Below are 11,710 nucleotides of genomic sequence, written 5' to 3'. Positions count from 1 at the left end.
TTCCTGATAAAGATTTTGAAGGGTCGTTCTTTAACCCTGTGATACAGTACAAAGAGTGCGCAGAGAGCTTTGAAGAAGCGATATTATGACCATCCTCCATTCGGTTCTTGACTTTCAACAATTCCGACGTGTTTGTTCTTATTGGGCTACACCTTATATGGCCTGTGATCTTTTTTTAATAATGTGTAGGTTGCGCGCGCACGTTTGGTTCTTGCTCCTGCTCTCTTTTCCGGTGTTAATAAATGCATCCACTTGTTTGCGTTCGTGTTGATCTGTCCTCTTCTGTGTTTTTTAGTCTTTCGCACAGTTTAGAACATGAACCCAAACCAACTTGCCAACAACTCCTTTTTGCTACACTGTGTGGATGAGCAGGCTGTGTGATCATCATGCAGAAACGCCGCACTCGATTAAATCATGGTTTCTTTTTTCGGGAAACAGTGCCATATGTACTAAGTGTACGCTGCTCAGGCGAAACCTGAGTGAGTGCCTTTATTGGATGTTTCTATTTGCCTGTCTTAGTAAAAATTACATTTCTTCATAAGCCTTCTGTGTTGTACAGGGGACATACATTTCTTTCTCATGCCAAATGAAACAAAAAGCGTCTTTGGAGCAATGGTTACATATACGTCTTGGATTCCTGGTAAAGAATGACTTTCATGGGTTTGCTTTTGATAACATGTTTTATTATTCCGTTGCTTCAATTATTTATCATAATTTTTACATTAAGGGGAGCTGCTGTCGTTCAAAAACGACGCATTCTCGCGTCTATCGCCCTTATCAAACAAGGAGGCTTCTTAGGCACGATCATTAAAAAAAATACACGCATTATTATCAGGCACACCGCAGTGATCAGGGGAGAACTCAGAATTAGTTTCCACAACCTGCACCTATTTAGCGTCGCAATCCAACATGAACCTGTTTTCCTTATTCTGCAATTGTTTGCCACTCTCTTAAGAGATTACAGTGAAAGTGTTCCTTTCGCGAAAGGAACACCGCAGGTAATGGAGTGAACCGCCCAAGCATTCTGTACAGATGGTTAAAAAGAGAAGCTGAAACGTGGCCCCAGCAGCCTTGTTGTGAACCGGCCTTGCGCGACTTAGTACAAGCGGCGCAAATTCTTTTAATACTAATATTTCTCGCACTTACGGACCCTCGTCTGTATATTTTATGCCTCAAAATTAATTTATATTATAATAATAAAACTACCTCATTGATTGATTGATTGATTGATTGATTGTGTTAGTGAGTCAGTGAGTGATTGATGTAGGCGTGTCATTTGGGTTGCTATGGCGCGTATCACGGGAAGTAGAAGCGTCGTCAACTTCTAAGCTGACGCATTTTTGATCGCGAAGGTTCGTGAAATGCACCTTATTCCCGACTTTAGCACCAGAGCTGTCAAAGCCGGGTGTAAGGTGTATTTCATGGACAAGAAAAAAAAAACGGTTGGCAGGTATACGCAGGGGAATTGGGCATGCCCCACTGCAAAGTACAGGCATTTATGTCAACCATATGAATGCTCTGCTGGTGCGAAAGGGAAGCGAGAGTAAGGCTGAGGGAGGGAAAGAGGTCGAAGCCATTGCCATGTATAATATAGCCATGTATAGTATATTATACAAAGCGGTGGCAAGGGGAAGTGACAGTGATTATGAGTGATGTGAGGGTGATGAGGAGCGAAAGAATAAGGGGAGAGGGTGAAGCATCGAATAGCCTTGTATAGTATTACACTGGAATATTGGCAGGGCAAACTTCAGTAACGCAATATTCCAGTATGAAGCTATACACTGTAAACCACTTTACACCCGTATGGGTGTAACTTGGTGTCTATAACTCACACCCCTACACCCCAAGAAATAGGTGTACCAAGCAGGATTACACCTATACAATGGGTGTAATTTGAAACTTTCACCCAATGGGTGTGGTTGGGTGTAAAAGCATATTACACGCAAATGAAAAAAGGGTGTAGGGTGTAAAAGCACATTACACCCAAACGAGAAAAAGGGCGTTAGGGTGTTTATGCACAATTACACCCAAACACCCAGGCAAAAATTTCCATAATTCGAGTGGTTCCCCCCTCGCAGTTGGCTCCCATTGAAACGATAGAAAGCTTACCCTTCAGTCCTTTCAAGGGCGCATGACCTATTATAGTGGCTCCTGCCACAGAGGGAAAATCCTGGCAGCAGCACTGACTTTATGGTGCATATGAAACACGGCATATATGGCCCTTACATATACAGTGCAATCGTGACTGAATACAAAGTCATTACTTAAAATGTGTTGACACATATTGCAAGATGTTCACACAGTTATCCAATAGTACAAAATAAAGTCAAGCTTTAATAAACACAGAGCTCGTACATCCGAGACAAATTCTACGGTATTCAATGACCTTTCTCGAGTGTGCGGAGCAGCATCGCGTATGTCGCCAAACAAGGAGCACAAATGACATGGAGCACAAATGATCAAGGCGTTTGTGTCAAAATATGAAGCAAGGGCGTTATTTCCACTTCATAATGAGGAATTCAATTTACCATGCTTCATTGTGACACAGCCGTATAGTGCGGTATGGGTCTTAGAACAAGCTACACCCGTGCGAGTGGGGTGTAATAGATAAAAACGCCCTCGAAAAGGTAGCAGTTACAGAGAGAAGCACAAGTGAACTTTCTTCCCTGTCAGCCCCCTTGGGGCACTACAGACACCTGGTCCCTTTGGGCGCACCCCAGAATGAATTTTCCCGCTGTATAGTTGCCCTTCCCAAGAAGGGAAATATTGGTGCCACTTCTTATACCTGCACTTATGCAGTTGATAAAATAAGGTGCCATCGTCCTAAATGGGCTGCATAACATCAGTGTATGTGTTTGGAATCAACTGGAACACACAAGGTACGGTATGGTCGTTCTCCTGTTAAGGAGATAGTTCAGAAATGTGCAATCCCTTGATGAGAAAGTTAATTGATAAAGTTTCAAAATTCCAGCAGTGCCAACACCATTGTGCCTGTTGTCGACTTTCTTAGTATAGTAAACACTGCCATCACACAGCTGTAGCTGATACACGAGCAGGGTATCAATGCTACGTGATAACTCACGCAACAATATAAGGACTCAGAATGTTGTTTTCCGCAGCAGGCCTCCATATTATCTCTTTTCTGGGAAAGTACATGAGTGAAGTATAAAACTGTGCACATTGCTGGAATTATGAAAATTTTCCCACTTTCTCAAAAGCAATGGATTGTGGCTCCAACACAAAAAAGTGAGCAATCGGGCCATGACACGCACGTTGCAGCGCATGCTGAATGCGGTAATATGCAGGAAATGCATGGGAATAGGGACGTTATGACCACGACAGCACTGCAGAAACATTACCTACATAACAGTAGAATCAAATTTTACACGGGCATGTTCAGAGCAATGTAAAGATTATCCCTTTCCAAGCAAAGACAACAGAATTATGGGTAATTGAATAAAACGAGTATTTATTTCTTTTAAAAAATATTGACAAAACTTAAAGCTTGTCATATAGCTCAAAAATAAATTTTAAAACAATATTCGATGCACTGATTTCACTGACAAGTACTGGCAGTTTTGTTAAGCTAAGGTTTCAATAGCAAAAGATCTCAATTATTAAAACTACTGCAAAAAAGTCACACAGTCCTTTGAATATAAAAACTAAGCCAATAACCACAAAGTGGATTGACCTGCGAGAACATGTTGAAATCGACAGAGACAAAATGGCTTGTATTAAAATGTCACAAGAAAATGAGCAAGAAATTGAAATGAAATACTATTACCGCCATAGTATGCGTTTCTGTATAATGTAAAACAAATAACTACTCATTAACATATGAAAATATAACTTAATGGCTCAAGCTCGAGTTAATCACAGGTGGCGACATACTTTAAGCAGAAGCTAAGGCCTATTTTCTAGGCTTTCTTGAAAATGTTCAGGAGCTTTACTACTTGTGTCCTCGGAGTCATCACCCACTGGCCAAGAAGCAGCCATTCAACAGCGACGAGAACGTTGAACGCCTTGTGATGGCAGTCGATATTTAACAGCCAATGTGCTGCCATGAGTGCAGCTACTCATTCTTCGGCATTGGACACACTGAAGAGCAGTTCTTTGTCCACATGGAGGAAAAGCTTGCTTGCATAGGGAAGATCGGGGCGATCGTACACAATGCAAGGTGTTATTGGAACGCTCTCTCCCTGCATAATAAAAAATAAAAAAATCATTGTCTGGAAAGCGCTATGCAGACTTCAATTATTTGTTTCAGTAAATAACAGTTTCTGTACCGTGTACTATCGTGAGTAATATGAGCTCGAACCTGCGAGCACGTTAAAAATAGCATCAAAACTGAGATAGGGTGATACGTGGATGGCGCTGCCGAAACTGGAGGGGGGGGGGGGGCGCTGTTCCGCTGACTGTTGGTGCTCCCAGCTCGCTAGCGTTGCTGCGAGATGTCGGCTGATTGCGTGCCAATGACCGCTAGCAATGATAACAAAATAAATAAATGAGGCGCAGCAAAATCCTCAGCCGACACCACCGAGATACCGATGCGCAAGCATGGCCTGCGCATCGTGGCAGGCTACGTCACAGCCGATATCTACTCAGCAGCTACCTAGTTTGGCTGTTCGCGTTGATGGGAATTCATATCACCGCTAGCGGCCACTGACACTTTCTAAGATGCTGTTTCGCATCAACAATATCGAAGCGGGAGGGTCAACAGCTAGTGGAAGCGCGGCGCCCTTTCCGCTTTGTTTCCGACAGCCGCCGCTGCGAATCAGCCGACGTATTCAGCGACGTAATCAGCCGACGTAATCAGCCGACGGTTCAAGGCTGTTCGCCACGCGCTCGCGTGTTCGAGCTCATATTGCTCACGATAGTACCATCCAAATATGAAGCTCATAACATGCCCCTTATCTAACTGGAGAGAATTAACAGCTTTTCTACGTGCAATTAGCTTGTTTGGGGAAGAGAAAGTACTATTTGACAAATATCCGCATTTTTAAAGAAAAAGGAGCATTAATTAGTGGCATGAAGGATTCCTGCACATCGATAAAAAGCATATAAAACAAAACTATGCACAAGGACTTATCTTCAAGGCTGCAAGTTGCAGCCTTGAAGATGATTGGAGAATTTAAAATATCTGATAAATCATTAGGCTTGTCTCTTACCAAATAATATCATTGGAGGCGGTCGTACAAACTGCGTTTTTTAATGTTTGTACACGTAAAAGTATTTAGCGAAGTTACAACGCCAAAGCGAGGCGAGGCGCATATAACTCTTAATAACCACAACAAAATAATGAAAGCTAGACATAATGGAAACAAACAGAATAAAATAAATTGTGCTCGAACGCGGGCACTCAGGCGTACGCACGAAGGGGGGGGGGCGCAAAGTCTGCCCCCATACTTTGACTTTTTAGTAAGGCGGGGGGAGGGGGGCAGCGATTAACCTTCCTACTCCCCTCCCCCCTGATGGGGAACCCTGCGCACGTCTATGCGCACAATGATGCTCAAACTAGCGCTTGCACAGTTCAGGTAGGTAAGGCGATTCGGCCACACATAGACATGAAAAATTCATTCGAACAGAAGTCAAGTTTAACGAACGGCTCCCCATGCACGGGTGCCGGCATTATCAGGCAACCTGTGTTACGGATGAATTAAAACGTCGGTACGATTTTAACGAAACGGAATGTATTAGCACTTAGGCGAGCTTCGCGCGGCGTACCTAAAACGAAGCAACATGCTGCGTTAAAATGAACCACACGCATCAACCCGAGCATCACGGTAGTTTTAGCGCACAAAACAAACACGGACGGAGAAGAACGACGAGGACACCACGTCGTTGTTTTCTGTCCTGGTTTTTTTTTTCTTGCGCGAAAAAAAATCCACTTGGATTACCAACAGGCCGAGGCATAGGTGCCTTAGACACGCTTGACGCTTAGAGGTAACAGGCGCCGTCACAACCCAACTATTCTTAAATCAAAATAGTGGTTCATCGAGAGCGGGGTCCCCTTCCAACACCACCGCCGACAGGAGGGCACCGCCACAACTGCGTTCAAATCCCCCTACGAATCACAGCCGCGCATGCGCACACTGCTTTCAACACCAAACAAAGCAAAGCTTGCCCGCTCCTGATGTCACACAACTTTGCCTTCATCCCGATGAAACAATACACTCACATATGCTCGCTACGTTAACAAATGGTCACCGATCGTCAACCAGTTAAGAAAAGCTTAGTTAACGGCATTAGATCGCGCTCTCGGAGTTAACAAAGCGCTGTCCGTAGCAACGTGATAGTGGTACATACCGTTTCAGTTCGAGTGCTCCACGATATGAAGCTGCAAGTCTCCCTTTGAGTATAGTGCATCTTCGTAATAAGCAGCACTGGCAGAAGGTAAAGGACGAGCACACAGCGCAGGCACACTTCAAACAACCGAAACATCGTCTGCGAAACTCGACCGATCGGGAGGCGATGCACAACACACGCAGAAAACGGTAGAATCCGGCGGCGTGTCTGAGCGCGTTGCATAAGTCACGTGGTGATAGAGCTGTTCCGCGCGCTGCGCACGCGCGGCGGCTGCGCCGGTCGAGGAGGTGGCGCCATAGAGTAACAGAAAATGACAAGAGTGGACACACGAGCCTATAAGCGGCGGAGCTACGCAGCTTCACGCCAGCCGTTAGACGGCAGCACGTCACTCCCTGTTTCCAAGAGAACGCGCGTACTAGTTATCTACTGCAGTACCTTTTCTGGTTCACGATACATCTACTTGTCTTTGTCAGACTATGTGGCTGCGGCAGTGGCTTCCGCTGGCTCGCAGTGCGGCTCTAAATCCGTCTTTATCATCTGCGATTGGACAGTTCGAAATCATCGATTGGTAGTGTCATGACCATATATGGTCAGGATTGCCGGCATGGCAAGACGACGCGGCATGAGCGGCGACGCATGTGGGATTCGCTGGGATCGTCTGCCGGGAACTCACTCTGTTTGGCGGCTGCTTGGTAAGAACGCCTTCATTAGGTTCTTTTTTCCCTTCATTACTTTGCAATGTATTTGTCGTTACAGCTTTAAGTTGACATTTGACGCACTTTGTGTTTTAGCGCCGAAAGCTTCTTCGTGCTTCACGCTTCGCGTATGATGCTCGTGAACTGCTTTGCATTAAGAAATAGCAATTTGAAATGCTGCGCAGCACGTTAGCGCAGAAATCGTTTCTTGGCACCAAAAATGAGTCGCCGCTTGCGTCGTAAGGTTTTCTTTGTGCATACAATGCCGTTACACGCAGTTCTAATTCACTGCATGAGTGTGCAAATGTGTGAAAGAGTGCGGTTATGCTTAGAATCGTTATTTGTGGTATTCGCAGTTTGGCTTGACGCCTATGTTAAGAGCCGAATTAGAGAGAACTTGAGAAATGAGAACTGTGTTCGTTGGCCGTGGCTACGACGTAATATTCTCGTTAAATACTGCCTCAGTAGTTCATGCACCGGAGGTTGCTTTGTGTTCACTGCGGCAACTGCTTGAGACTGTTTTTCGCGAAAGGGCGCTGAGAAGTGCGTCGGAGACAATTTGCGCGAAGGCCAGAGAAAATACGGTAAACTTTTTTCTCTCTTTCCAGGTCATGCCGTCCGGAGTCAAGTACTACGGCAGCTACTGCTGCGCTGCGTGGTGCAACAACAACGGCAGGATAGGGAGAGAGCGTGGTACTAAGTGGTTCAGGATTCCGCGAGACGACAGGTAGCCCTTTGCACCTTTCCAAGATGTAATTTTGAAGTTGTGGTTTTCATTAGCTAACTATCAAAGTATGTCCGTATCTTTCGCACTATTTTGCCGTTCAGCTAGTTAGTGTTTGGATGGTCATACATATTCTTCATTCGCTTAAATCGAGTGGCCCCTTTTCTCTCTGAAGTCCCCTTTTCCTCTGTGATGCTAATGCTGTCTTCTGCACATTTATTGTATTGTAGGAATTTTCTAAATATCGCCTATTTATTCCTACTGTGCAATTTCTCAACATGTGGCAGCTGTCTCGCATTGTGCAGTGCACCCATCTTTTGTATGTGCTTAGTGAGAATGTGACTTGAAATAAATGTTTCGTCTCTCCCAACGATTGTCATGTCTGCATAAACAATGTCATTGTGTGCTCGCCGCTCTGGCAGTGTGGCTTACACGAAGCTACTTATGCATGCAAGTAACGCGTTAAAAAAAAGATATATATATATATATATATATATGACCTCCGAGACAATCACACGAAGAGAAGTGGTCTCGGGGGCCGTGTAATTTTACCTATAGCTAAATAATGGCCTCTGAGATTCGCATTTTAAATTTTTTTTTTGCGATTTCTGATCTCTGAGGCGGCTGTTCGGATTCCCCACATCCGTTTGGTGCGCTGCGAACCCAAATCAGCCGCAGGGGCCTACGGGAGTGTCCTCTCTTAACCTTTTTTATATTACTCTATGGTGGCGCCCCGGCCGTTGTTGGGTCGCGTGGGCGCAGCTTTCTTTCTGCGGCAGTGTTATGTTTTGTTATGCTTTACACAGTGTATTCGAATCGCAGTAAGCATTGCAACGACACAGTAAGGGCTGCATGACTACAAGCAGGGCTTAAAGTCTCCCTTCAGTGGAGCGGGGGCCCTCACAATGCGGCAATATATATGTATATATATAATCTCAAAGAAAATATCGCCTAGCAGCGATCTTTTCGCCGCTAAACTGATGCTGCAGTGGCTTCAGCGGCTCTGCTACGCGCAGATCGTGGGTGTTGGAACGCGGTGCGAGCTGGCATAGCGAAGAATAAACGCAGGATTTCTCGATATATCGGTCAAGATCCACTTTCGCGGTCGTATTATCCAGTTTTGCAAAAATGTGATGGTATTAAACGCATGAAAATGCATTATTTTCAAGGGATGTTGGCAGGGAATAAAAACGAAAACTTATTAGGCTGAAAAACGTATTATGCAGAATCGTATCAACGAGATTTCACTGTATATTTATTAGGGGTGTGCGAATATTCGGAAATTTCGAATATTCGTCGAATATTACATTCGAAATATTCGATTCGAAAATCGTGTATTCGAAGAGTTTCGAATATTTGATAACTTCGAATATTCGAAAAATTCGAATATGCGATTCGATTATCGTGCATAAAATAACTCGTCTTCCACATTTCTGCTGCGTTCGTATAGCTAAAAACGTTGCCGAGAGGAGCGATAAACATCGTAAGTACACGAAGGCACGGTATCTGCCTGCGACGAGCGTCCCAATACGTATGATTTATTGCTGGTGCATCTCCGACGTGCAGCGCTGTTGGCGATCATGGAACCATACATTTTCAATATTATGCGGCCGTAACGTGCCGCACTACCATTCGTTCACTATGCGGGACCACTTCTGAAGAACGACAGTGACCCATGTGACTGGTGGCGGACTGTAGGCACCTTCAGATACACCAGTCTGGCAAAGCTTTGCCCCATGTACCTCCCTATACCAGCCACTTCTGTTCCAAGCGAGCGTGCCTTTTCAGTGGCAGGGGGGGGGGGTGCGGGTTGTCTGTGTTAGAAGGGAGCGCCTGCTGGCTGATCATGTGGAGCAACTCATATTTCTTCATGATAACATCTAGTCATTACTTTCATTGTGCTGTGATATTTGCTTGTGTTGTGATGTGCATTGTGCTAGCCTGAACATTGTGTTCTGGAGATAGCAGTGTATGTTGTGTTGCCAGTCAGCCTGTTAATGTTTTTTTTTTTTCAAATAGCAACATGTTAAATAAAATATTGTTACTGTGCAGGCATTTTTCCTTTGATATGCGATATTGGATTCGATATTCGAAGGTGGATATTCGTATTCGATTCGTATTCGAAAAATTTGATATTCGCACACCCCTAATATTTATGCTATAGATTAAGCGTTAGGAGAGGTGTTTGCGATGATCACAGTGCAGTGAATCTAACTGTCTCTAAACTGAACAAATGCTTATGAATGCTAAACAAATACATATATTATTCCGAATGTATTTCGGGCATTCATTCAACGTGTCAATCCAATCAAGCAATAAATGAAATTATTTTGGAAACGATTTCTCAAAAATAAATCGGGATGTAAAGGCTTAAATATATGTGAGCTCAAAATAAGTAACATCAGTTGACTCACTGCATTCAGAACCTCAGGCACGACAATGCTATATTTTATTTTCACTACCACTTGCCTAATAAAGTAGGCAAAATACATGCGTCTTTGCAATTACAGCAGACTTGTGATGCACAACTAAAAGAATGAAAATTGAGTGGCAAGCTTAGCAGACCAAGGTGAACCATTACTGATTCACGAGCAGGTAGCTTCACACTCAGGTGCCATGGGTGGTGACCCATGGTTTCAGGAGGCGTTGCCCGTGGTGTTCAGTGTCTCAGTTAACTGCACTCAGCAGTACAAACGATACCTGTTTACACCTATGGGTCCCATGGGTGTAAAATTCAAAGAACACCCATGGGTGTTTAACAGAACATACACCCATTGTACACCGAAAAATAAAAAAAGGGTGTGCGAAGGGTGTGCAATGAGGACATTACATCCTTTCGGATAATACTGACAGAAAAAAAAGGGTGTACGATAGGTGTTTTATCGCAAATACACCTACAGGGTGTGAAACGGTTTGCAGTGTACTAACTATCCCGCCTTTCAACCCTTCTGCATTTGAACCCTTGAGTAGTATAGCATGGCAAGCGGTGGGAAAGGCAAGTGAGGGTAAGAGGGAAAGAGGGCGAAGCGTAGCATAGCCATGCACGTATAGAACAGCAAGGGTTCGGAAAAGAAAGTGAGGGATAGGAGGAGAGAAAGCGGAGAAGTTAAAGCGTAGCATTATATTCTAACTGTAGTACAGCAAAAACGTGGGAAAGGAAAGTGACGGTGAGTATGAGTGATGTGATAGGGATGAAGACAGAAAGATTGAGGGGACGGGGTAGCATTACATAGACTTGAATGTAGTATAACAAGGGCATTGGGAAAGAAAAGGGCACGGCGCAAGCGCCGCGAACACACCGTTCGCCATGCGCTTACTTCTTCTCGTACAGGCAATGATTTCGACCCTCAACGGAGCCTGTTCGACGCGCTAGTTCCGTCGCTACTAGTTGCAGCAGGAGCAAGCAACGTGACGACGAACATGGCCGGGGACGCTATCATCCTGGGCAAGCCGATGCTACTCTGATCACCAGGGGGATTCATCACGTCATCAACAAGCCCTATAAAAAGACTGTCGCTCACGGACCGAATCAATGGGCACGGCGCAAGCGCCGCGAGCACACCGTTCACCATGCGCTTACTTCTCGTACAGGTTGGTCATTGTCATTCTGTACGCAGTGACGATCGGTTTCTTGTCATTCTGCCGTGCCCGCGCTGATGCTTTCTTATTGCGTATGACTGTTTGTGCGTATGCAAACTTATCTTGTGCGGTGATTTTGAGGAGAATCGAGGGTCCTCGGTAGAAGAAATGTTTAAAACCATTGTGGATGGCCAACAAGCTATGCTCTCTGAAATCACAGAACTAAAATCACGCCTCGAAGCAACGGAGAAGGCCGTTAACAATTTTGGCACACGGTTAGTATACTTGGAAGATAATGTACAAGCGCTCCAACTTAAAGCTTGCTCAATTGAATGTATCAGCACATCTGTGGAATCTATGCAGGTGATGCTAAAATCGCAACAAGCCAAACTTGTAGATTTAGAGG

Source organism: Rhipicephalus sanguineus, chromosome 7, assembly GCF_013339695.2.
Source record: "Rhipicephalus sanguineus isolate Rsan-2018 chromosome 7, BIME_Rsan_1.4, whole genome shotgun sequence".
Classification (NCBI taxonomy): domain Eukaryota; kingdom Metazoa; phylum Arthropoda; class Arachnida; order Ixodida; family Ixodidae; genus Rhipicephalus; species Rhipicephalus sanguineus.
Note: the sequence above shows the minus strand (reverse complement) of the source record.